A 26761-nucleotide genomic window follows, 5' to 3' on the forward strand; every position below is an offset into this window, starting at 1 on the left:
GTACCAGTGGACCATGTGACTCGTTACCACGTTCATCAAAGAGATCGTATCGCCGATATTATTACACTCGTCATTTTTCTTTTGACCGAAGGAAGTATCTTCAATAGAAACATTCAACGGTCATTATCTAAATATTACGAATGCATCCGTCATTGGTTAAATGGACCAGCTAATTCCGGGTTCGAAGTATTCTTTGATTTATATCTTCCACTTGAAGCGCTGCGTAGGTATGTTTCTTAATTGATCGTCCTGTGTACTAAATATTTTAACGATCAATGCCTTGTTGATAGCGTACGTATACTATATACTATACTATATACTATATAATACGCTTATATTGTATATTTCATACTGTATCATTTAGTAGTATACCCATAAGGATACGTATAATTCAATTTATCTGACGAGAAAACGTATCTTGCGTTTTGTTAAGCGCAACAATCGAAATACGGTACAAAATCCATGTCACGCTAGTATGATTCTATTCATTTTAAGAATCAAGAAAAAAATCAATGTGATTTCTGAATAAATAACTATTTCGTTCATTCCATTTAGTGTGAAATAAAAATAATTCCACGAAATAAAAATAATTTCAATCAATCCAAAGCAATTTAACGGAGCATTTTATATCGTTTATAGGAGGGAGAACTATCACGGCGGATCGGAAATTAGAGAAGAAACACCAGTATCGTCCCAATGGGAGAAGGAGCGTACGGTGAACATCTGTATCTTCGATTTTCTTCTCGGATTCTCTGTGTACCTTATGGCAGCGATTCGAACTCGTCGCCAAAGTTGAAGATTCGGCCTTGACCTACCTTCGTATGTGCGAGGTCATCGTTTTCTTTTCTACTAGAGGAAACGAGAAGCAGAAAAGTACATACTTGCTCGCGTACGTCAGAGTGTTGTGCACGTTCCACGCTCGAACGTTGCAGGAAATCGTGATATTTGTGCGAAGAGTTATCGGAAAGTGCTTTTGAACTTTTACGAAATTGACGATGAAACCTTGGTTCTCGATTAGAATTGCAAAAGCACGTTTCCCGATAATTTCGAAAACTCGGTAAAATATATTTAGCTTTCCCTTATCGTTTGCAGTAGTTCGATAAAAAAGAAATTGAAACAAATTCCAAGTACATTATGTATTGATACTAATTATAGATGATCATTACGCTACTGATTATAAATAGAAATTACAATTTAAATGTCACCTACGTAAAATTAGTGCCGGTGTGCTGGAGAGACGTAGAAAATAAGATAGAAATATTGAAAGAAGGAAATTGAACATACACTCCTGTTCCTTTTCGTAAGTACCGAGATAGAAATATAAGAACCATAAAGAAAGGGCAATAATTGATTGAAATTATTATGGAACCAGATAAAGAAGCCTACAAAGTACTCGAAACCGTTCGATTCTTCATCTCTACGCGCATTCGCAATTGCCTCAAAAGACTTACACTTGCTAGACCACGAACTCACCATCCGCTTATTCAAGCTTCGACTACGTAGCATTTGCATGCGCGTTAAGACGGCTGTCGGTGAAAAAAGTCGACAGCAGTAAACGGCTTCACGCGGACGAACAATCATTCACGCTGTTTTATCGCGTCGCGGGATTATTTCAGCGGCCTCTGGTCGGGGACGACACGTCGTCTAGACGTTTCTGACGGAGTCGATGACCACAGAATCCACGACCCGTCCCTCGGGTTCTCCAACGGTCGTAGGATCGTTCCCTCCGCCGCCTCTGGGTCTGTTGAGAACGGTGCGCGATGTCGTCGCCGTGGCGACGGAAAAATAAAGATAAAGCCTGAGGAATTAATTAGGACCGGGTAATCAAGAAGATACCGCATGGGACCCTAAAGGTGGAAACGCGAGGCGATCCAACGGCCAGGTGGAGGTAGAAGGGGCTTTTGGAAGGCGACAAGCATGGCAAAAAAGGTGCGAAGGAAGAGACCGCGTATAAATATTCACTCCTGTTCAACACTGTTCGAACGACTCGCTTATCCCCGGATTGAGCAGATCCGCACGATCCGTTCTCTCTCCTATGTGTTGGCTTCTTCCATTTTCTGGTCGGATCCGAGCTGGAAATTCGAAATGCCTCGTCCGGCATTTTATTTTCTTTTCTTCGTCTTCTTCTTCTTCTTCTTCTTCTTCCTTCTTCTCTTCTTTGTCGTTGGTTCTGTTCTTCCTCTTCTCCCTTGGCTGGTCCCCTTTCACTAACGCGACGACGCTTCTTCTCTTTCTCTCGCGTTGTTCGGCCCGTCCACCGCCTCTGGTTCCCTCAGACTCCTCAGGCCGTTTCGCTCGGGCAATACGGGCCCCGATCTTCGGCCGTGAGTAACGGCTATTCCAAGAAGTTGTTTCAGATAGAGGGCTAATTTGTTCGCGTGCTCTTCCCGCGCGCCAACGGCCGGCAAACATACGGGACTGAGCCGCCCGACCCGCGGCGCGCACCCGCCGAGATCTCTTAACGCGACGCGTTACTTCCATTTTATTTTATCGACGTGCTAACGATTTTTCTCTCGACCAAGACCTTCTCCGATCCGTCTCCGGAGGACATCCCGAGGATGTCCAAAGAGGCTATTTGGAATGGCCACTCGTTCCGTATCGATATCATCATGCAACGCAACTTTATATATGATCTCGTGTTGCGAATATGTTCAATATTCGAAGATGGAATCTCGATTCGATGGTATTCATAGGAAATCAGAGAATTAGCATGTTGACTGCGTTGCTAGTTGTTCGATCAAGTATTTCGTGGGTTATACTGCTTTCCTTGTATCGGAGTTTCGATTTTGAAAATGCTTTTAGAATATAATAAAGGGTTATATAAATGACTATGTAGAAGAACTTCGCAATTCCTACTTCTTACATTTAAAATAATATCATTTCTTCGTGCAAAAACAAACATGTACCGTCAGACATTTTCATAGTGAAATAAAAAATCAGGATAAATATTTCGATAACGTTATATCCGTACAACCTAACAGACAAATTCAAGCTACTAAGTTTTTGCACTTGAGTGGCAGTATTTTTTCAAATCTCGGACACTGTCTCTTTTACTTTTGCTATAAAAATTCCAGATCGTTTGATCTCTTGCATACCTAATTACTTGATAATATAAAAGTCTTTTAAACCTCTTTAAAAACCACCATCTTTGAAACCTTTAAAAACAGGCCTCGTGAAGTAACGTAAATTCCATAGTATTTTATCCTGATAATGTATCAACGACAGATAATATTAAACGAATTATCAGAATATTCTCTCGAAGCATTTCCAAAGCGAATAACAGAACAAACCACGATCCAACAAGCACCCAAACGACACCTATGTCTGTAGGAGAGTTAATTAACTCTGGACCGAGCGCTCTCGCGTGAGATTCGAAACGGAAGAACAAAAATGGAACTTTCGGGCAGCCGTATTCGGGCAGTAAATCCGCGCGAAACGGGTCACGCACTAAAAAGGTGCGCGTATGGCCGTAAAAAGCGGCCGTAAACAGCCGTGGCGAAGGTGCGTGAGCACCAAACACCGTATGTATTACGTTTTTGACGCCTATACGCAATGTGGAAGGCGTGGAAGGAATGAGCAGGATTTCCTGGTTCGGTGACAGCAGAAAAATGCGCAGACACAAGCGTTTTCGGCTGATTCTTACCCGCTGGAATATGCTCGAGATATTCGCGCAACTACGCCCGGAATGTCCAGCTCTCGTGTTTACCCCAACCTTTCCGCGCGCATATTATAACGGCGTATCTGGCGGCGGGGCGCGGAAACGGGGAATACCGGGGGTTGATAACGGCGGCGGAGGGCCTGGATAACAGAAGGAAGGGGGTGGTATCGCATGAGTTATTAAGATTCCGGCGCGCATGCTCGCGGTTCTTTCATCGATTCATAAGAATATCCTCTGCTCCGCTCAGGCCACCCACCTCCTCCGCCTCCTTCGCTCCTCAACCTCCTCCTTACGGCTTCAGGGACGTATCTATCGGCTGCATTATTTACGCCAGATCGACGCGAGCTATTGGAAATTCTCGTTGCCCGATCCTTGACGGACATCGATACGGTTTCACAGGCTGACTACGTTTGCGTCTGGTCGTCCTCTCTCAAGGGTTGTTTCATAATTTCAACAGCGAGTTGCGAGTTTCGCACATGATGGTTGCTCTCCGACAGGTTTAAATGACGTCAGAGTATGCAAGTTTTGGAAGATTTTGGATTGCAGTTTGTTATTGGGTTGATGTATGTTGACATCGTATTTTAGGAAATATGTGTATTTCAAACTTTGTCTTATATCACCGGGTGCGCGGATTTAAAGTAAAATAAAAGTTTCTGAAACTTGATTTATGAGCAATTTCTTAATTAATTTCGAATCATAATTTCCAGAGGAAATAAAAGGTTAAAGAAAGTTTCAAGCAACCAGTTCATCCCATACACGTTACAAGTACACGTTCCGATTATAGTAGAAATTCTAAGTAAAACGTCAGTGTGTTAAGCAATTGCACGAGTGAAATTATAGTTAGAGGAATTGAGTAAAACCTTTTAATCGGAAGGTTGTTATTTTAACTGGCACCGCTAAACTAAGGAAGGAAAGCGTGAATTCAGGACGATCGATATTTTTGTGTAATGAAATATTATAATAGAGGGTAACACCATGACCTATTTATAAGGTTTTATCGGAAACATTAAATTCTTTATAGCATAGAACGGAGTCAGGAATAACGCTGACGTGCAAACGAAATTAACGATAAATGAAATGCAATTTTAAACTTATATTTAATCTGACTAAATATAATACATTAGCCGCATAGACCTGTAATTTCGAAATTAAAAAATGTCTAGAAAGTCAACGAATAAAAGATAAACTACAAAAAGAACTATTAATAAATATTCACAACTATTGAAGAAATTATCTTATAAAACTATTATCTTATAAAACATATAATATGTTATTTCATCAAGGAAGATTCAAGTTTTGTAAAAGAAATTTCGTAGAAACAAATGTTTATTACCATATTGATGATTCATTAATCAATATTAATTTTCATTTCCAGGAAACGGCGACAGAAAGGCCGCTACAGTTTCACACGCGCATTAAAATTTATTATAACTACAACAAACTCTCTAATAATATGATGCTATTTAATAAAACATTGTATCACAGTTAACATTCGCCGCAAATAGAATCGTTCCACTCGATCATCAATAATCACCTCATAAACATCCCTCTGCCTTCGGTGCATTTGAAGAACCATTAACACATCTTTCCTTCCACGCTGCCCACGTGAACCCACGCGAAGCGTGCAGCAGCTGTTAGACGAATTGCGAATAACAATAAAAATAATAGTAAAAATCGCAATACAGGTCGGCCCATTTTTTCACAGATGTCCTGGATTGATATCGCGTCTCGGTACACGCGATACCCGGCAGCGTCGTTAATAGCGTGGCCCGAATGAAATTTATAGGCATCAGACCAGAGCATGGAACCTTTCGTTCACTTTTCAAATAGATTCATCGAACACTCTTCTTTAACCAATGTCCTACACATCAACCATTTATTCGCAATCGCAGCAATTGACAATTTTAGTTAGATCATTTAGCACTTAAAGTTTATCATACACAATGAAACTTTGAGTATTTCTTTATTAATCAAGAAGTACTTTACGAAGTTTTACGAAAAGAATACAATGTCAGAAGAATTGCCCTCAATATTGCATAAAATTATGTCACGAACGCAAAGTATAAAATTATAATTGCAAAGAAACATATTATTATATACTTTACAGCAAAGAAACACAACCGATTGAAGAAAGGAATCGATCCTCTTTTCTCTCGATTAGCGTAAATGTAAGTGATAAAGGAATTGAACACTGTACATCGACATTGAAACGTTATCAAGTTAGAAATTAGCGAACGCGCGCGAGTAAGGCGCGTTGGGAGCGTGGGTTTCACGGCAAACGGGTCAAACGATCGATCGCGGTGAACAAGCGAGGAATCGGCGACGGGTTTACCCGCGTAAACGATAATGAGCGTGGACGGTAGTTTCAAGCGGAGGTTACGCCTTCCTGAGAAACCGGTATGCGTTACGGAGGCCTACCCCCTTTTGTCTTGTTCGTTGGCATCACGCGTGGTAGGAAATTCAAGGCGCGCAACCTTCTTCTCGAAAGTCGTGCGAGGGTTGATGGAGCGGGAAATCGTTCGCGGAAAATGCTTCCTATGGCGATCGAAGGTTGTAAAGAACTCGTGACTCGTTACACTTTCTCGAGTACGATTTTAAAATTGCGAGGAGGTTATTCAGATTCTTAGAGATGGTTCCAAGAAGATGATATGAAATGAATATTAAGCTTCATTATATATTACGATTGTGTTTGTACATTTGTATACGCTTCGACCTCGAAAGACGTAGGAGTAAAGAAATGAAACAACTGCCGAGAGATTATACGAGTTGATAGCTGATATGACATAGACGATATTTGTAAAGTTTTGATATACCAACGATTTTACTAAACAACTTGGATGCAATTTAAAGTTTAGAGGCTACACGAAATACTGAAGTTCCATCGAGAATAAAATGTGTCACAAATGTGACTTTTCTACGTATATTGGGAGTGTACATTGCTAGGCTTGAATTTTCAATTTATCTCTGCTGCGATATCATGATGCGTGGAATTATATCGTGAATGCGTGAAGTTTAATTATGAGGTTACAAGACGAGAAAAGGATTAATGTGCTTTAAAGTATACGTTCCGAGATTTTTAACGAAGGATACAGCACTGGCGGCGTAAAAGAAGGCGCACATGCACGTTTATAACGCGGAAGAAGTGTGCGCGCATTTGCAGGGTGGCTGGAAAAAGAGAAGACACTGGACAAGGGCGAGGGTGGAGTCAGGGGTGGAGGGTGAAGCTAAGGAGGAGCTGGTGGAGATTGCGAGAGGAGGGGGAGGGGTGATCTATGCGTTTAATTAACCATAGAGACGCTCCTACCAACTCTTAGCCGCTCTTAGTTCGAGCTTGCTGGAGCTCGGTGGCTGCAGAGGGACAGGGTGGCGCAAGAATAAAAGAGCGAAAGAGCAGGGGAGAAAAGAAGCAAGAAAAAGAAAGGATTTAGCTATCGCCGGCGAAATTAACCCCGAGGAAAAACTTATAATGTGTCTTCCCCGGAAAAGCAGCTCGAACGTTGCGAGCTCGTGCCGATGCTTTCACCGCATTCGTCCTGGATAATTGATTCCGAATATAATTAATCGGTGACATACGGATAAAAGTACTGTTTTCGCATCGTTCTGGAGCATTTTTTTGGACAAGATTTTTACTAATGATTCTTTTTCTGAATATTGTTCTAGATTTATATTATGTCAGGAATTTTATTCATATTTCGTAAATTGAGTTGTTTTGGAAACGTTTTTCTGTGTTTCATTAGTATCGCTGGTTTCCTGTACCCGAAGTCCGATGACATGCTGATTTAGTATCACGCTTAATATCACTATATCATCACACGCTTGATATCTCTGCATCTGTAGCAAGAAAATCATTAGAACAGTTTTTCGAAAGGATACGATTTGTATCAGGAAATATTAGACAAGAAATCGAATTACAAAGATTTCAAGTATACCGCTTCTTACTAGATACCACTAGAAATACAAATTCATTTACGCGAAAGAATTATTCCAACGTTTAGAAAAATCTCGATTTTCACAGTCATTCGTAAAATAGCATATCGAACGATTAGCTTGAATTTGTTATTAGAAGTCAGAAACTTCTAAAATTCGTTCACGTATTCCTCTTCGAATTTCGCCGGCACATCAAACCAGACATAACCACGTGACGATCATTATACGTGTTGGCTACCTCGGACAGGCTTCCCTCCCGTTCATCTCCAACGACATACATCAACTATAAACCCAGTAGCCGCACGAACAACAGAGAGCCCGGTTATCGTTATTACCGCGATGATGTGCCAGTGCCAAAAGACGACTTAATTCCGCCACGGTAATCCGACAATTGTTTACACATGTTCGTTATTTACGTGTAACCGAGTGTGTCGAATATCACACTCGGCGAAAACGCACGATCAGTCGCATATAATCACAGACACGCGTACACGTACCGATATTCGCACACCCATGTAAAAACTGGCCCAGCCCCCAGTCGCAGCGGCCCCAACCTTCTCGTCGTCCCACCCGCGACGGTGATATTTTGAGATTTCTTTGGCTCTTGTCTCCGAGTCCCGCGATCGCGTTCCGAGAAAAGGGAGGTTAATGAGACGGCCGCGGACAGTTATAAATGAACGATAAGGCGCACGCCGGATTCCTTTAATAGCTGGTGCAAATTTATGGCCGCCGCTAAGGGACGTCCGCTAAGGGGTTATAGATTGATTGGTCGTGAAATCGGCTTTAATCAATCGTGTGTACCCTCTGAATTATACGTACGCCCGGCGGAGTTAATTAATTCCAACACATCGGTCGATCGCCTCCTCCCGCTCGTTCGACGCCGCGGCATTAATCTGCCCTTTCGTTACATTAATTTGCCCGGCTGATAACGTTGCTCCTGGCCGCTCGTATTTTAGTAGAAAGGATCAGAACGGTCAGAAGAGAAGAAAGAGAAGGGATGGGGTTTCCGTGTGAAAGAGATGGAAAGAAGGTGCCGGACGCAGAGTTTCGGGAGCGTTCTTGAAGAACGCACGGGGAACAGAAATTGGGATTCCTCCGCGTGTACGTTGTTCCAAGTCAACGTCACGCTCGTTCCTCGTGACGGTCGTCGTTCAGTCGAACGAGGAACGAACACGACGAGGACCAAGCGTCGATTCGGCCGTGACGCGAGGCCAATTATTATAATTACCGGAATTCACGGTGCGCAATTAGGCCGGGCAAAGGACAGGAGGCGCACGGTTGCGTGTATCGCCCTTCTCTCCTCCTTTATACCACTTGATTTTCATCCTTGCGTGTCGTGTATCGATTATAAATACCACGACCGCGTTATTACACACATGTGCAATTACACCGGCAGCTCTCGCTATTACATTATCTTCGGCTTCGTTACGTTTCGTTTTAATCGACTGGAGAGCCGACTCCACGCGTTCCTCCGGAGGACGATCGCTCTCTCTCTCCGTGAGCGCCGGATTCCAGTTAGCTCCGTGGAATTTAAGTATCGCGTATGCGTTCCCCAGGATCCTTTCGCGGCTGTTCTATCTTAATTACCGGGCTGATTAATAGTCACGCGTGCGGCTAATTAATCGACCGCTTTTGCCAGCCTGGTTTCACCCAGGCCAGGCTTGCACGAACGCGACGGCTTCTTGTTGGTTTGCTCCTTTCGTGGAGATCGAATATTTTCGTCGAACCAAGCAGGTATGTATACTTATCGGTACACTGAAGATCCTTATGCAAATTTATATCTTCGTGGACACAATTAAACAAATAGAAGTGAAATAGAAACTCGTTTCGCTTGTTACAATCGAGATTATAACGAGCACCGTATTTTCAATATTTTATATATTTTTCTATATTGTATCCACTTTGCGTAATTTCTGTATCCTTAAATTTGTCGTAAATGGACAAAAGTCTGCAATCCACTCGTCAGAGGAGAACCGAAAAAACGGAGGAAGAACGAAAGGGTCACGGTTAGAAAGAGAATACGCGAAGGAAGAGAAAGGAAGAAAGAAAGGAAGGAAGGAAGGATGAAAGAGACGAGAGTTACCTGTGTTCACGTGGCATGTATACACGGTGTAAACAGGCACGTCCGTGTGCTCCCGCGTGGAGCAGGAAGTGTCTCGTAATAAAAGAGTGACTTCCGTCGGTGAAACAATACCGTCCGCGGGATTACCTCGTCCACGGCTCGGTTCCATCTCCTCTGCCTCGTTACCTTATCCAGCCGCTGTTAATTTGCGTCGAAAGTAATTTAGCGCCGTCTCGTTGTCGCTTTTGTTATGATTCGCCGTGCTGTCCCTCGTTGGCAAGCAACCGAGGGGACGACAGCTTTGTTCTTTTGCGCGGGAACGAACAACATTCGAGGAACGATACTAGGAGTTGAATTTCTTCATTTTTCTTTTCTTTTTCTTCTTTTTTTTTTATGAGAGTTTGGTAAGATGAAAGTTTCGACGAAATTTGTTGTAACAAACGCAGCTATACAGTTCGTGGAGAAACGCGATTAATATATTCGCGTCTATTTCTGCGTAGAGAAATTTCGATGGATTTGTGGAAGAAACCGTGGTTTTAGATTAATTGCTTGAACGAGTGAAACTTGAATTTGGTTGCAAGAAAAATAAATATATTTTGGATTCCTTGAACGTCATCGAAAATTATGTTGGAGAAATTGACTTTGTTTTTGAAGGAACACGTTTTTGACAAATAATAAGAAAATGTTATATTTAATGTTGTAATATAATAAATGTATATATTTTTGTGAATTTAGTCAACATTTTCCTCCTATTGTTATCGTATAACCTCTCTCTTTTCACTTTAAGCATCGCTCTTCAATTCTCCATTGCCGAGTCTCACGCTCGTTATTTTGTAAATGATCATCCACAGGTGTTGAATTTTACGCTAAAGAAACTATTTAAAAGAGCGACTCGGTGAAATAATTGGTTGGCACAGGATTATTATATTCTCACTTCTTCCACGTCCACAGCCAATTATCGTGTGCCAGTCGGAGATGTTTTATGTATGTTTGTCGCGTTGTCTATTTGCCGTTAATTTCCATCGAAAGTGATTTATTTTCTCGCTTCGATAGAGCCTCGATTAATGAATTCGACGTTACCGGGAGGACGAATACTATTAAGAAAATCGTGTCGAGTTGTAGAACATTTTGTATCGTCTCAAACACGTTTCTCAGTCTTTTAAGTATTATATCAACATCTTGGATCTACTTAATATTTAAACGAATCTCATGATTCAGGTTTTAAAACAAGATGATGCCTTCTTTTATATCAATCCCGCTGTATCTGATTTGGTATTTAAATATCCGTTGAAAACTTAGATCGTAGTTTATATGATTCATACCGTTGAGAAGTTACCGAAATTAAAATAAAAATTACCTTGTTTGATATTTCGGTATTCAGTAGGTCAATTAAATGTCTCTGTTCGGCGTCTATAAAACCGACTCGTAATTTATAAGTTGGAGCACACGACAGTGAAGTTACTTTAATTGCCATGTTATTGCTATTGGCAATGAAACGTTTTTTTACCGCCAAAAATTTACACGATACATCGAGTCTGTGGAATTTATCAGTTGAAATTATTTCAACTTTTGTATAGAGTTATAGCCAAGCGAGCGTTGTCTTTGTCCAGGAATAACGCGGATAATATATGAGAACAATTGCTTCTTAAATGGAGGAAGAATTAAGTAAGAAATAATGGGATAATGGAATAAGTACTACAACTACACAGTTTCTAAATTGCCTAGAATGGCAAGTCCAAACGTTTCACTTTCGTACATTGTTTTCTTCTTTTCTTTCGCTCGGGGAATCGAGACGGTAGCTAATTTCTTCGTAATTTTTGCCATGATACAGCTTCCCTCTAACTTTTTGTTTCTCGAGATACTATACTGTCTTAACGTGTGTCAGACTTGAAACTATTTGATGATGTTTCACTTTATCGTTGCTTCTATTAATATCGAGGTATTTCTTATGTTTCTAATCGAATCGGAATTCTCAAACACGAATTTGTTAAAAGTTAACAAGAGTAACAGATAATCGGACTCGTCCCATTAACTGTAACAAATGGTAAAATTAATTTAGATCCCTCGAAAATACATAAACATCGTCAGTCTGGTTATATCAGTCCTTACATACTTAGACTAAATAAATTATATCGCTGTACAACGTTCATACTTAACACGCACAACTTGCATTGCTCGCGACAAGTTAATAAATCAGAGTCAAAGACATCGGATTACCAGCGCGTTGAAAGCAAATTTAACAAATTCCAGTTCCTTCCGAATATCGCCACACAGCCATCAACCTTGTCTCCATCTAATTTCGTACGAGTCGTGTACGTACCGATTATACGTAGAGCGAGACACGCGTCTCGTCGAGACATCGTTTGCGATACGTCCCGTTTCTGAAATCACAGGGTCCCGCGTGATCGATGCCTTTCTCGTGCTCGAATAAGCGGCGACGTGTAATCACTTAATCCAACGGTGCAATGGAAACGCGACGGAATCGTCGTGATCGCGAAGGACCAAGATGGAAGAACGGCGAACGAACGAAGGAGAGAGAAGAAAAGGAAGAAGAGAATGGTTACTCGCACGAGGCAAAGGGACTATCGCAGCGAGAGGACGTTCTGCTTTATCAGTGCAAATGGGATGCCAGCGTGTTTCCATTAATTCAAATCGCGGAGTAAAATCACGGCGCGGAATGTCCATTAAAGTCAAGCGGGGAGAAGTCGTTAGCCTGTTCGTGGCGACGTAAAGTGCCGGGCGTTACACCGTCGGTGTCGCGTTTTAACGCGGAAACTCGAGAAAAATGCGTCAGCCAGGCCGAGGTGAGAGAAAGAGAGAGCTGTTTTTCTTCGTAATAACGTCTTTTAACGATCAGCACCGGTCGGTAGATTCTCCGCCGCGAATCGAGTACCCGCGACGACCAACTGGTAACGCGTTGGAGGAAGATACGCGAAAACGCCAGTCAGCTTTATCTTAACTCTCGCGTTAGGCTTGTCCCGTGTCGCGCGACCTCTTCGTGCTTCGTCCAATCTCCGACGAACGGTTTAATTAGCCTGTAAACCGCGAAATACGAGTCAGATCATTTTCCAGATTCGACGAGCAGTCGATGAATTAATCTAGGTTCGTTCACGCTAGAAAGTATCATAGTGGTCGGAACGATCAATTTTTCATAGAATTTTTATAGATTCGCAATGATAGCTATTCAGGGATTTGAATGTTTTTTTTTCATAGAAATTTTATAGACCATTTTTCTAATCTTTTTCGATCATAGATTTTTGAGGATTCGAATATTTTGTAAAATACGTATGATGGAATCATGGTGATTTCCTCTGATGATAGCTCTTAAGGGTCGAGAAAAATTTGAAGTAGATTATTCCATAAAAAAATTACCATATTTTCACACTTCAATCTATAATGAATAACAGAAATACGACTTGATCGACTTCTTTGATCATCCGCGTTCCAGAACATAGCGCGCCATGAAAGAAAAACGAGTTCATCGGAGTGGAGAGGGAAAAAAATGTACGAAAGCTACGACTGGCAATGATCACGCAGCATCTTATGGCTATGACTACGACTAGAAAAAGATCACGGCGAGTTAGAAGAAGAACGAGAAAACAGGTGGGACGTTACGCAGGTACTTTGGCGAGGGTTTTTTCTCGCCACGCGAACACGAAATCGTTTAATTCGAACAGGTCGCGCGGCGCGTTCGAGAGGAGACGAACAGGCCCGTGAAATGGACGTTCCGGTTTATCCGCGCGTATAGCGCGCGCATCGTGCGGCTTGTTTCCATTAATTCGCGTTGCGCGACGAACTCGTGCTATAGGAATGCCCCGTTCGAGTCGTTAGGAGGAGAATGGCAAAACGAAACGGGCTAATTCACGACCTTGTCGTTGGATGCGTCTGCAGCGAAATATCGATTATGAACCAACTCGAAAAAGACGATAAATTAGGCTCAATTACGCTTATTAACCCTCGTTTAGATTAGTCAAGTTACTTCGATTCAAGTCGCCCGAATTATTTGATCATACTTTACGTTCATGATACGTTTATAACTACAATTAACATTCATATAGACATAAATTCTTCTTTCGACAACATTTTAGGCATCTATTTTACATTAAGTATTCTGTCGAATTTAGGATACTTGAACAAACGATTACAGGCTAAGTAACTTCAATTTAAATCTGCGTTCATAGGAATTATTTGACAGTAAAATAGATGCAATCGACCATCAGACATTGATATCTTTCCTTTCGTCTTTAAAGATCATAGCAGATCTTCGTTGAAAGAGCGTGGAATGTGTTTTAGCGAGGAATTTTTATTTTTATATTCCTCTTAAAATTACTTTTATTATCATCGTACGTCACAACCTTGACTTCGTTTCAATTATAAGATATTTTATTCGAGCTTAATTCTTTCATTATAATAATCGAGACTAAAAGGGTGCAATGGAAATGAATTAACTGGACTGGACTCGTGCTCGATTCATCGATGCATAAATGAACCATAATATCGTATCAGTAACGATGCTGTGACCCCTATGAAATCGATCTTGCCATTTCAACGTTGGCCGCTTGTCGTTTCTCGAGTTATAAGCTTTAAAGAAGATTATAACGCGTTGAAGTTACTCGTTCGTACGATTTAGGACAATCGCGATAATTCGCGATTATTCGCGGAGAGATTTATGATGACAAAGCGAGATGAACTTAGAGAGCAAAGTTCAGTCAAGTAGGCCATGAATTTCACTTATGCATGGAAAAACTAGACCCGACTATGGTGGAATGCGATCGAAGGCGTCGAATTTCTTTGGATAATTCGAAATACAAAAGTAGCCACGTATCTATAGGTCAAATCTAATTAAAGAGCGTATGCATACGAAGAAGAAATATGCGACGTCCGGCGAAATGTGCGAAGAGTGATAAATGAATTCGTCCAAAAACATTGGTGACAGAAAGGAATGTCGCGAGGAAAAGTTGAAGTTGTTTTATGAGACTCGGTTTTTGCAGGCGGTGGCATTAAGGAGATTTCAAGGTTATTAAACTTTTTACAATGAAAAACGACTTTTAATATGCACGACTGCAGTTTACATTCGAATGGATTTAATGACTACGGTCGTTTAAAGTCAATCGAGGCCACGATGGAAGATAAAGCGATGGTGTCATTTTAATTACCATCATTTTTTATACCTTAATGCCGGTTTATTAGAATTCCGAGCATAGAAATCCGTAATTTTTAATCGCGATTCTATGATAAAAGATAAAAAGAAAATAATAAGCCTCTGATTAACATTCTTGCAAAGCAGATTGGCGTGAATTATCTTCTCAATATTTATGTAGTGTGACATTGTAAAACACGGTGTTATTCGTGACAATCATTTTTCATACAGCGTTCAATGAAGATTTATGTGACACATAAATATAGAGTTTAAATTCGGAATATTAAAGCACCGAGATAGATATTAATTTTGTTAGCTACGACTGTTAGAACAAATATGTCAAAGTCGAGAAAACTCGGTGAATCGTAGAAATTGTGAAAATAGTCGTCGATGCAGTTGAATATTTCTAGTTTATATCGCGTCATCCACTGTCGTTATTTCTGAATGATTATTTCAAGAGAAACGAAATCAAATGGAAGATTCAACATTTAGCACAAAAGATTGTTCTTCGTAAAATCTAAATCAAAGGGATTTATACGACCGACGAATCTCTCGAAATTAGGAATTACTGTTTCAATTAATCGCAGTGATCACATTCATATAATCGTACAATCGTCATTACGAATTAAACAATCCGAAGATAAAGAACTTCTCGAACGAAGAAACAGTTATTCAAAGTTTGACGATGAGTAATTCCGATTTTATTGTAACGTATTAGCTTTAAAAAAATCAACATTATTACGCGACTATCATAAACAACAACATCTTATCAACCTAATCAACCTATTAATTAATTTTCATCCTGACGAGAAATAAGCGAATGCCTGATCATTTCAGGTATCTACTCACGCATATATCTAACGATTCATCGTAATCTTTTAATCAATTTACATTCCAACAAAACTAACCAGGTATCTGACCACTGTAGGTCATATCTACTTGAGCAGATACGTCCAGTATTATCGTAGAAACCAAATGGATACAAGTTACAAATTATAACACATCCCAGAACATAATACTCGACAGGATTACATTTCAACAACCCTTAGAAATTCTTCGGGTAATCAACGCTGGCAAGAATCCCGTAAAACGCGCGACGATAATTACAGTTAATCCAGCGGGAATAATTCGCGAAAGATGGCGGCGGCGTTGAATTGAATCGGCCGCGAGCGGAAATATTCATTTTCCGCTGGCGAAATCATTTATCGTGACCGGTGCACGGCCGCTGGACGCGGAAGAAATTTACCGCAAAGGAAACAGATGCGTGCCCTCGTGCGCTAGCTTCTTTCCTTTTGATATTTCTTCTTCTCTTCGTGTTCGCGTTCGAGCGAGCTTCTGCGATCGCGCTCATGCGTGAATACGGAATCGCTTCATTTAAGACGCGTTGCCGTGTATCGTGGCGGCTTCCAGAGGCAAGAAGGCGAAAGAAAGAGAGAGAATGTAAAAACCGACGGTTAAGGACATTTCTATCCGTTGCCGCACGCTGCTTGAACAAGCATGTACCTCCTATGGGTTAATTGAAAAGAATTATTGCAGCTTAAAGTTTAATGATCGGTCTCCTTTGCCAGTTGATAGCGATAACCCTTTCCTTCTTTCGTGTTCTTCTCCCTCGTTTTCCTTTTCTTTTCTTTTCTTTCTGTCTTTCTTTTTTTTTCTTTTTATTTTCTTTTCAATTTCAAGTCGAAGAACTCGAAAAGTACACGGTGAGTGTACTTGTACTAATGAAGTTTATCGAGACAGGTTCTTCGTAATCAATCGATCGTGACAGGTTAAGATGTAGACGTAATTTTCCAAATTAAGTTTGACAGCTTGATGCATGTACATATGGCTGTTTTTTCGCCGTGGAAACAGGTTGGAGAAGCAATCGTTCAGAAATTGTTGTATGATTTCGTTCTGAGAGCGGAATAATAGAAATTGTATATGTATGATTTTTTGGGTGGCAAGATGTTAGAAGTTAATTCGAGGAATATGTCTTGTGTGCGCAGATGAGTCTTGTTCTTGTATGTGAGATATTAAGCCTTGTTTCAGGCCTACATAGATATGCTTTTCTCCACAGATATTTCGTATCGTACATGTAGCTGATATTTGTTATTAACTTTTAATTTACAAAGCAAATCACGATATTACAAGTATACTTTATTAAAAGAATCGCTTCTTCTTTCAAGAAGGCAAAGGCATAAAAATTGTAACTATAACATTTCAATACTTAAATACATATTTTCCTATTTGTTATTTTATTTTCTATTATCCATTTTGTTCTCTCGCTTGTATTTCAGCGCAACCATTTTACAAAACATTACTAACTACAAACGAAACGAATAAAGGCTCTCATCGATCTTCGTCAAAATTAATATCAGCACATTCTATTCCAGAACCAAGGTAATCAGAGGCACGTACACCAGAGTGTGTAATTTCGTGCAACAGCTGAAACTTCCTACGAAAAATGTAGCTGACACTTTACACAGCGTACCAAATAAATTAAGAATCTAATTTGTCAGATCCTGTTCCAGAATCGTTTGATACCGAATCATGGGAATAAATCGTACAAATAATATCGACGAATCAAAATACTTTCACAATACGTTCTCGTTAAGCAATAACATCTAAAACTGTAATTACAGAACTTCAAATAGCCGATTTACATCATTGCAAGAATCTCGCCAAGTATATCCAGATTTTTGTCGATACTTATCGAGCCAATTTGTACTTCGGTAAGTGGAATAACTAGTTTCACGCGTGCACCTCCCAATATACCAACCCCTGCAAACGAAATCATTCACTGCATAAATCCTTTCAGCTCCAAAACTTATCTCGTTTTACATTACCAAGTTCATCACACCGCATCAATTCTACATCATCATCGATCACGACCTACTACAACATTTGACTAAAAAGATCATTAAGAATAATACTTCAACCCCTGTAACTCCATTTCCACGAAAAAAAAGTAACCTAAAGAAAACTGATCAACCTAAATCCTCGCAAAAAGAGTGAATGCGCACTAAGATTGCAAGACTAAGTCTACACGTATAATCGAACGTACATATACAGTTTCCATATGAGTAGGCTGCTAATTTTTATGCAATCTCATATTTTTATTAACACAGCTGAAGGAGTGGAAATCGTTGAATCGATGAAACGTTACGGCAGATAATTCGCTTCGAATATTTTCTCTATTTTTGCATTGTATATACGTGTTGTATATTTTTGCGACACTAAATTTTCCATAAATGCATCAAAATGTACGCATTTCGATCATCGAAACGTCCATTCGTCGGAACGACAGTTCGTCAGAGGACGCGTGCACGGCAGTTACAGCACACCGCAAACCTTCTCCGATCTACGGTAAACCTCTTGTCCAAAGGTTCTCCGATAAATTCGCGCGGAAGTCGCCTCTCCATAAAGACGAGCCAATATTGCGCGCGTTGTTCACGCGTGGCGAAAGATTACCGATGGCACGCGCGCGGCCAAGCATCACGAATTTAAGATTCCGGCGGATGCCAGCTGGAAAACGGGTCCACGATGCTCCGAATGGACAGAGCGAAAGAAAACAGTCGAGCCAACCGACGATCGTGACTATTAAACAAAAAAAAAGTGAGGAAGATCTGCGTAAACGCGGAATGGTCGGGGACGAAACGCTGCGCGAGGTGCTTTCGTTGGGAAAGGATAGAGAGATACGAAGGTAAGGAAGGCGCGTTCCGCTTTATCAGCGCGCGCCGCATGCCGCGGCGTGTTTCCATTAATTCGCGTCGCGGGGCAAACTCGTGCCGTTGGAATGCCCGTGCTGAGGCCGAGGAGAGAAGTCGTTAGGCCTGCGTGCCGTTCGGCCGGGCAACCGGTTTTCCCATCGGTGATTCGTCGTTAATTCGCCGATGGAGAGTAAGTAATCGCACGCGTACCAACGACCACCTCGAGTGTGTTACACGGTTACCTTCGCGCCGCGCCTACCTCGGGGTTGTTCCGATTTTCCTCGGCGATAAGCGCCGCCACTTCGACGCGAGACGCGAGAAATTCCTTTGACCCTTTTTCGGATTCGTCGGGAATCGCCGCGTTCCTCTTGGCGCGATTCCAACGCGTGCGCGAGGCTTAACCGCTGTCATACGTCGCGCTATTTTTTTTTCTTTCGCACGACCTTCCGATTACACTTTATGATTTGTAGAATTGTTATTTATTCATTGAAATGCAGGATCTATAATTGTATACATGCATATACATATGTAACTTGAAAGATTGAAAAGATTAAAAGGTGTATACGTCACTGAATTCTGAAAAGGTTTTTTCGTTTAGTTTCTCGTTGTTTGATACATTGTTTGATGATTCTTGAAGGCCGTGTGCTAATAATTAATCGACAGGAAGATTCAGATTCAAACCCCAATTTGCAGTTTCAATGGAATTAAGTTTAATTGTGGCTTAATTATACGGAGTTTTATTTCCATGGAAAGATCAAATCTTACTTCGACAAACTTCAACACATTCCTACATTTTTGTTGTTTCTTTAAAAGAAACAATGATCGAGTGTTCAGGTATATATATCGTGTTAATAACTTTTTAATATTAGCAATTCCACTCACCAGATAAGTTCGCCAGCATAGAAGTAGAGGTTCCTTCTGCAACAAAGGCACAAACTAAATATGAAGTGACCATATAATAATGTAATTATTGGAAGTAACATAAGATTCATACTAAGATAAAAATATCATGCGTACGGAATTACCATATCCAATTTATAGCAATACGTATTTACCAATGCAGCATCGGTTGGTTAATGAATGTTGTGACGCGATCTTGCTTCTCCCACGCGTAATCGACGCATATTAATTGCAGTTTAATAATACCTGCACCTTACTCAATGTTTAGAATTTGCAACACGATGTTATGCAACTTTATTACGTACGTGTTAAATTGTTTTAAGTTAAATCGTAAGAAGAGAATTACGCGAATCTCGCTTTAGGGACGTATTGGATAGTTTTCATCGAATAAGCGGTGAAATAAAGAAAATGGAGCTTCGATGAAAATTGCGAAGCTCGCGAACTTGGAAACTTGATTAATAAAAATGGAGAAAATGTTCAGCGTAACTCGAAAAATAAATTAGTCTTGAACCATTGGATTAAAACAAGACTCAAAATAGTTGGAAGTAAAATACGTTACTAAAAGATTCACGAAGCTATTCTACAAAGAGTGTCTAGTATCGTTTGAGCGGCGTGAGAACTGGCGCCGCGCACTTCATATTTTCTTTTCTTTCCCTCTCTGAAATTTTACAACGCTTCGCTGGTCTTAAATGCGCGTTGACACTTGTCGTTCGAAAAGGTGGACTCGCCTATTTGGAAAAACGAGCAACTGCCGAGCAAAATTGTTAAATATGCCAAGAGACACTCGCGTGGCGTGCACGCACGCGCGATCCCGTATTATTACATTTTACTTCGCGGCGCGCGGAAACCCCAGAATAATTTGCACGAATGAGCCGTAATTATTTAAGGGTTTGCATATGTAAGAAGGGTGGCGGCGACTAACTAACAGCTATAGTTATTTTAGCCACACACATTATACACCAACCTCTATCGATTCGCCTTCGCGAGACGAGCTCGTTTGCCTCTTCCGGGAACCACTGTTCGCAGACTAATAAACCTTTCGCCGATAATTATCGTTGGCACCGCGTGACTTTCCCTTTGACGAGACCGTTTGCTTCGAGAATAACTTCGATTCGTTATCGTGCACTTAGTTAGAATTTATTTAACTTTAGAACTTACGAAAGGAAGTCGTTATTTCTTGAGAATTGCATGTTAAAATCGTGTACTCGATTAATGAAATTAACAAGTTTACAGAAAATCCAGTGGATCGGTTTAACTCCTGAGAGGCTTTCTCTTCTGTTCAAGATTTATTGCATCTATTTGTGAGAACAAGGATACCACAAATTGAAATTGACTTGTCCGTACGAATTTTTATTTCTAACTCGAAGGAAAGGTTTAGATATGTTATCCCATATTTTCAAGCTCTGATATATGCTGTTTCAAACTATTATGTGAGACCTTCATCGTAAGAGAACGAAAGTAACTTTCTGCGTGTCTCTCGTAAGCTATGAAGCTGAACGACCACCTGATGTGTAGGCGTCGAAACCAAGTGTGCAATAAACCTGAATCAAGAAAAATCGAACACTTTTTTCTCCTACTCTTTCGGTCTGGACAGCTTCTTAACTGCTCCACTGCGTTACGATTAATTTGAAATCAATCTTGTTATTCGGTTTTAATCTCTCGTATCAATCGTACATCGATATTATACATTGAACATCTCATGTTATTAGATTACGTTTGAAATGTTACATAAATTATTCCGTAGTTAGTAGTTATAACCCGTGGAATATCAAGACAAAAAACATATCATTATTTAAAAGTATCTGTTCGTAGATACATATTAATTTTCATACGATGTAATTTAATCATTTGTAAAATTCCTGAAACCAATCTGACTGAAATCGTTGTGTCTGTATTGATTTCTAATTCTACGCTCACGGAATTTGTCCGGTTAATATATTAACATATTCGCTGCCGTTAAAATACGAGTATCATTAGCGCGAGTATGAGAGTATCAAAATTATCATCAATTTCTAACCTGTAACTCTGTTGCAGCCCACGAATTTTCATTTCTAACTCTCGTTTCAACAAACACAAAGTGTTACGACCGTTCGCGGAGAGACGCGGTCGCGAGGAAAACGCGTCAGCGAGAGGCGTAAATTCTCGCTACGATTCGGTGAATCGACGCCGCGAAGTAGTCGTTCCCCTGTTTCGGTTAAGATAACAGAGGTGGTTGATTGAATATGACACAGTAGTAAGTTATATTTCACCGCTTATTCCACAACTTCTAACGAGGATAGTTACATTGGTGCGTGTGTACGAGATGATTGAGTGACTGATCTGCGGGTGTGTCTACCCGCTCGAAGGATGTTGACAGTTCGAAGGATGTAGAATCAGTGCCTCTTGGGAGACGATGCTGTCTCGGAGGAAGGCTAAGGATCGGTGTGTCTAGCGCACGGGACCATCGGATTTGTTGGAGCCGATGTTATTTAAAAGAGTGAGGGAATAGGCTTCGTTTTTAATTGGTTAAACAAAGGGTCTTAACTGCCCTCGAGAGAAAGTGGTTAGTGGGAGGAAAGTTGCAGCGTGCCTGAGAAAAACCAACTTTCCCTTGTCCTGCCGTGGTAGACAATAGTGTTTAGAAACTCCTCGGGATCAGATGTTTGTTTTGTTTAAAGGACCTTTTCTAAGAAATCTATGATTTATGGACGGTGCTTAAGGCTATTGAGGGTACGGATGGTAAGGTTGATTGCTGATTGTCCTTATTCTGCTTGATCGGGTTGGCTCGTTGGTAGGACGAGCTGTGTGGCACGTCGTTCCAAGATGCTCGTTGCCGTATGACTTGTGGTAGTCTGGATGAGGCCGTTGTCGCCAGGGTGACTTCGAAGATACGGTCGAAAGTCCGGTGCGTTGAGGATATGTTGTCTTCCTTGTGTTCTGGATCGCCGTGGTCATCTGCATTGCCTGGCGATTTTCTATTGCGGTTCGCGAACCAGGAAGTGTCGTGAAACAGCTCGGCCCATGAAGTGTCGTGAGACACCTCGTCCCAGGAGGTGTCGTTGTACAGCTCGCCGATTTCACCAAGGCACGTGAAATCCGTGTGTGGATGCACAATGAAGACGTGAAGGAGGTCTTCGGTGGATTGGAGGACAGGGCTCCCCCCGCTGACCCATTCGTATCGCGCCTTCTTGATGATGATTGGTGGTTGGACCGGCGTGGTCCAGTTTTCTGCGAAAGGTAGAATTAGAGACATCTTACCTTCCGTTTGGTTAGGTTTGGATTTGGAGTGGGAAGATTTTGCATTTCGGTCCAAGATGCTCGGCTCCGTATGAGTCGTTGCCGTCCGTAGGTGCCGTAGTTGCCAGGGAAAATGGATGGCCAGGCCTAAGGGTTGTTGCGTTGAGAGCAAGTGGTCCACCTTGTAGGCTGCACTGACATCGACGAGTATGGTGTTTTGTTTCAGCCCATTCGTCGGTGTGCTCCATTTCGGCGATGATGTAGTAGGAGACGGCATGTCGGCTGGTAAGGTTTCATCCGTCTGTTGATCCAGAGACTCTTGAGCGGCTGTCTGATTCAAGGCGTCTGATGGCGTGGAATCAGATTGTTGCGATGCTGATGATGTGAGCGAGGTTGTCGTTAGGTCTCGGGTGGGTGACACGTTGTGAGTGTCACGCGATGAGGTCCGCACGGGAAGCGTTTTCTGATTTAAGGCGTTTGGCAGCGTTGAATCAGATTGTTCATGTAGCGACGATGCTAGCGTGATTGTTGTCAAGTCGCGTGTAGGCGACACGTTGCGAGTGTGATGCGATGAGCTTGCCTTGCGATGGGATCGGTGGTCTCTGGAACCTGCTAGGAGCTTTGTTGCTGCATTCCGGAGGTTTTGGATTCGCTACTCTCTTGGAGGCATCCGTTGAGGAAGAATTAAGTTCGATGAGAGCGCTCAATCGTACTACCAGATCCACATAGACATCGAGTAAGTCCACAGGTGCGAAGTCGTCGAGCTCAAGTAATTGGTCGTTGACAATGTTAAACCGTTTCCAAATGTCGTCCACTTGTTTTCGATAAGTTCTTAAGGTGGCCTTGTAGTGCTGACCAGACTGTTCGTATTCGTCGAGTGATTTCGATACGGCCTGGAATTGGTCGCTTAGATTGCTTCGCTCCCGATGCAAGGAGGTGATTTTCTCTGCGTTTCCGGTTGCCATTGTTTGTTAGATAAGTGGAATGGCTATAACTTACTTCTGTTGAAGATTGTCCAGTTGCGGCAGGAGGTTGCGTGGTTGCGTTTTAACCACCGAATTTTACCTCTTCAAGGGTGACGATCCTTGACGTTACTGACCTCGCTGGGGGGTAACGCTTCCGCTGCTGGTTATGTTGGATTCACGTGGCACTGTATGCTAGTGGGTGTCACTGGTATGCGCTTTTCACTTGACGCGTGATGCGGCTTTGAGGATCGAATGATTCGACCGGTTACGTGTCCACACTTTTCACTTGTCACTGAATCCGGCTCGAAGGACCAAATGTTTCGACCGGATGGGTGACAAAACTATCCACTGCCACTGATGATCCGGCTCGAAGGACCAAATGTTACGACCGTTCGCGGAGAGACGCGGTCGCGAGGAAAACGCGTCAGCGAGAGGCGTAAATTCTCGCTACGATTCGGTGAATCGACGCCGCGAAGTAGTCGTTCCCCTGTTTCGGTTAAGATAACAGAGGTGGTTGATTGAATATGACACAGTAGTAAGTTATATTTCACCGTTTATTCCACAACTTCTAACGAGGATAGTTACACTGGTGCGTGTGTACGAGATGATTGAGTGACTGATCTGCGGGTGTGTCTACCCGCTCGAAGGATGTTGACCGTTCGAAGGATGTAGAATCAGTGCCTCTTGGGAGACGATGCTGTCTCGGAGGAAGGCTAAGGATCGGTGTGTCTAGCGCACGGGACCATCGGATTTGTTGGAGCCGATGTTATTTAGGAGAGTGAGGGAATAGGCTTCGTTTTTAATTGGTTAAACGAAGGGTCTTAACTGCCCTCGAGAGAAAGTGGTTAGTGGGAGGAAAGTTGCAGCGTGCATGACTTTCCCTTGTCCTGCCGTGGTAGACAATAGTGTTTAGAAATTCCTCGGAACCAGATGTTTGTTTTGTTTAAAGGACCTTTTCTAGGAAATCTATAAGATTTATGGACGGTGCTTAAAACTATGGAGGATACGCTGCGAGTACCCGAAGACATCTGGTTGCCATATTGCCCGGTGTGTGGCCTCGGCCAGGTAGAGTGTTACGCGACGTAACACAAACACTTTTAACGTTTGACAAAATCTTTTATCGCAAAGTTAGAATGAAAATTATTAAAATTATTAGACAATAACAATAACATTTTTCCAATACTTTCCTCAAGGTAAAGGGACTTTCCAACAAGAGGAAATACAAGTTTCACAGTGGAAAATGGCAACGCAATAAGGTTAAGAAGATTCTTAAAACGACACCTCGAAACCTTGATATAACGTTTCCCCGTGTTTTCTGCTGGACTTGGAAGGTTAAACGCCGGCGACGACACCGATTTAGAGAACGCTTTATAGCTCAGGGTGGTAGCGCCGCGTGGCACACGGACAAGACCGCGCGCTACGACAGAAGCGCGACGACGCCGGCGTCGAAGGTGGTGGCTCGAGTGGCTCGGGGGGTGATTATGAGCGGGTAAGTGCCGCCGTCCAGTTTTTACTCCCCGCCGGACGCCCTTCGCCCCTATCGTGGCAACTATCCCCGCCACTTTTGCCATGGCTCAACTAAACCCCAACGGATCAATACGCTAAAACATTGCCATATCGGGACGCCGCCGTATAAAATCTCAAAGAAATAACAGTGGTTTTCGTGTTTTCCTTCGGTCACCCTGTCACATCCCTTTCTTGGTCTACTTTATCGAATTTTCGTCAGCATTCCATCAGATACTGGGCTTTCTGTGGATTTCCTGGGTAATTTGGAAGCTTTGTTTTCATTCGTTAGCAAAGTTACGCGGGAAACTGTTTGTCGAGCGATGGAGACGAGTAGGAAGCTATATCGTGGGTGTTCGACTGTTTTCCTCGACGCTGAGGTGGTTGGTTCGAGGGTTAGTAGGGTGAATCATTGTTGCGATGGCTTCTGACGATAATTTGTTTATCTATGATTTGTCGATTGGAGCTTGTCGAATTGGTTTCGATTACGTATGAACTGAAAGAAACTATGGCAATACCGGAATAAATTCGATTTACTTAGGTTAATCCAAGTTAGAACACGAACCTGGAAATCCGATGTAAAATAAGGAGAAAAATTTCCAACAATTAAAATCAATCCAATCGTCTAAATTACTTCTCAACCAACTATTTACCACGTACTCATTCCATTTCCAACTTTCTATCTAATCGATCGACGACCGACTTTATCTCCAAACTCCAACTACCCTACGTCTCAATGACGCCATCGATAAATCTAATTAGACACAGCATATAAGAGTGTACGTATGTAAGCACATCATTCTAGCAAACAGTCGACCCAGTAGAAATCTTTGCTAGACGTTAGAACTCTGAATATCCGAATCATTCGCATACCAAAGTGATTAAAATTTCAGGAATATTAGTGTCAAAACACTTGCTCCATGTCTGTCTTATATAATTTCATTAATTTTCCCAATTTTTGTTTCCTGGAGTTAATCGATTTAACAAATAAGTGGCTCATCTATATTTAAGGTGGGTCGGTTAGTAGAAAGCAGTCGTTTTTCAGGGTAACGTCGGTAGCTGGTCCTCGAAGGGCACGAAAGACGGATGAACGGACGTCCGTGGCCTACCACAACCCACGTAAGACACTGATTCTCCTCGTCCCTTCCTCGTGAAGGCGTGCGAGCGGGCGCACGCACATGAACGCACGTTCAGGCGATTCACGTGCACCTCGATGACGACGTAACGTTGCCTCGACGCGGATGGTCGATATATCGATTGTCGTCGACGAACTACCGACTGGTCGACGACCACAAGAACCAGTGGGGAAGCGAACAAGAACGAGGCTGATGGCCGTGTGTGTCTGGCTTGTGGTCACTTGTTGCCTTCCACCCCCGGGGGCTGGCCTTGTCCCTCTGTGTTTGGGGAACGCTTGTCGCCGCTCCAACGACAAACCATCCATGCCAACAGAGAGAATGAGAGATGTTTCTATCCTGTCGGACGGCAGGATCAGCCTGGAGGAATTCGAGGCTGTTGGAGATTCTGGTGTCCGCTTTCTTTTCTTTCGCCGAGCGCATCGCTTGACGGAGGTCAGTAAGCGATGGCCTCGTCCGTTTATTCGAACCCGTGTATCGGTCAGCGAATTAGTGGCCGTGATCAAACCTGACGAGATTAGTCAGGCTTTTTGAAAGGTGTAAAGCTTAGTGAGCGTGTGCTTTTGGT

At 42.1% G+C, this 26761-nt stretch overlaps 1 protein-coding gene across 2 annotated transcripts in view; it reads right to left on the reverse strand.

Annotated features, from left to right (window-relative positions):
- zfh2 (Zn finger homeodomain 2) overlaps positions 1–26761 on the reverse strand; it is a 389827-nt gene that overhangs the window by 237745 nt on the left and 125321 nt on the right. For both annotated transcript variants that reach the window (XM_033350922.2, XM_076617743.1), the window contains exon 4: positions 19359–19394. The gene's annotated coding sequence lies outside the window, so the exon portion shown is untranslated. The remainder of the gene's footprint in view (positions 1–19358; positions 19395–26761) is intronic.

Source organism: Bombus vancouverensis, chromosome 4 (assembly GCF_051014615.1).
Source record: "Bombus vancouverensis nearcticus chromosome 4, iyBomVanc1_principal, whole genome shotgun sequence".
NCBI classification, from domain to species: domain Eukaryota; kingdom Metazoa; phylum Arthropoda; class Insecta; order Hymenoptera; family Apidae; genus Bombus; species Bombus vancouverensis.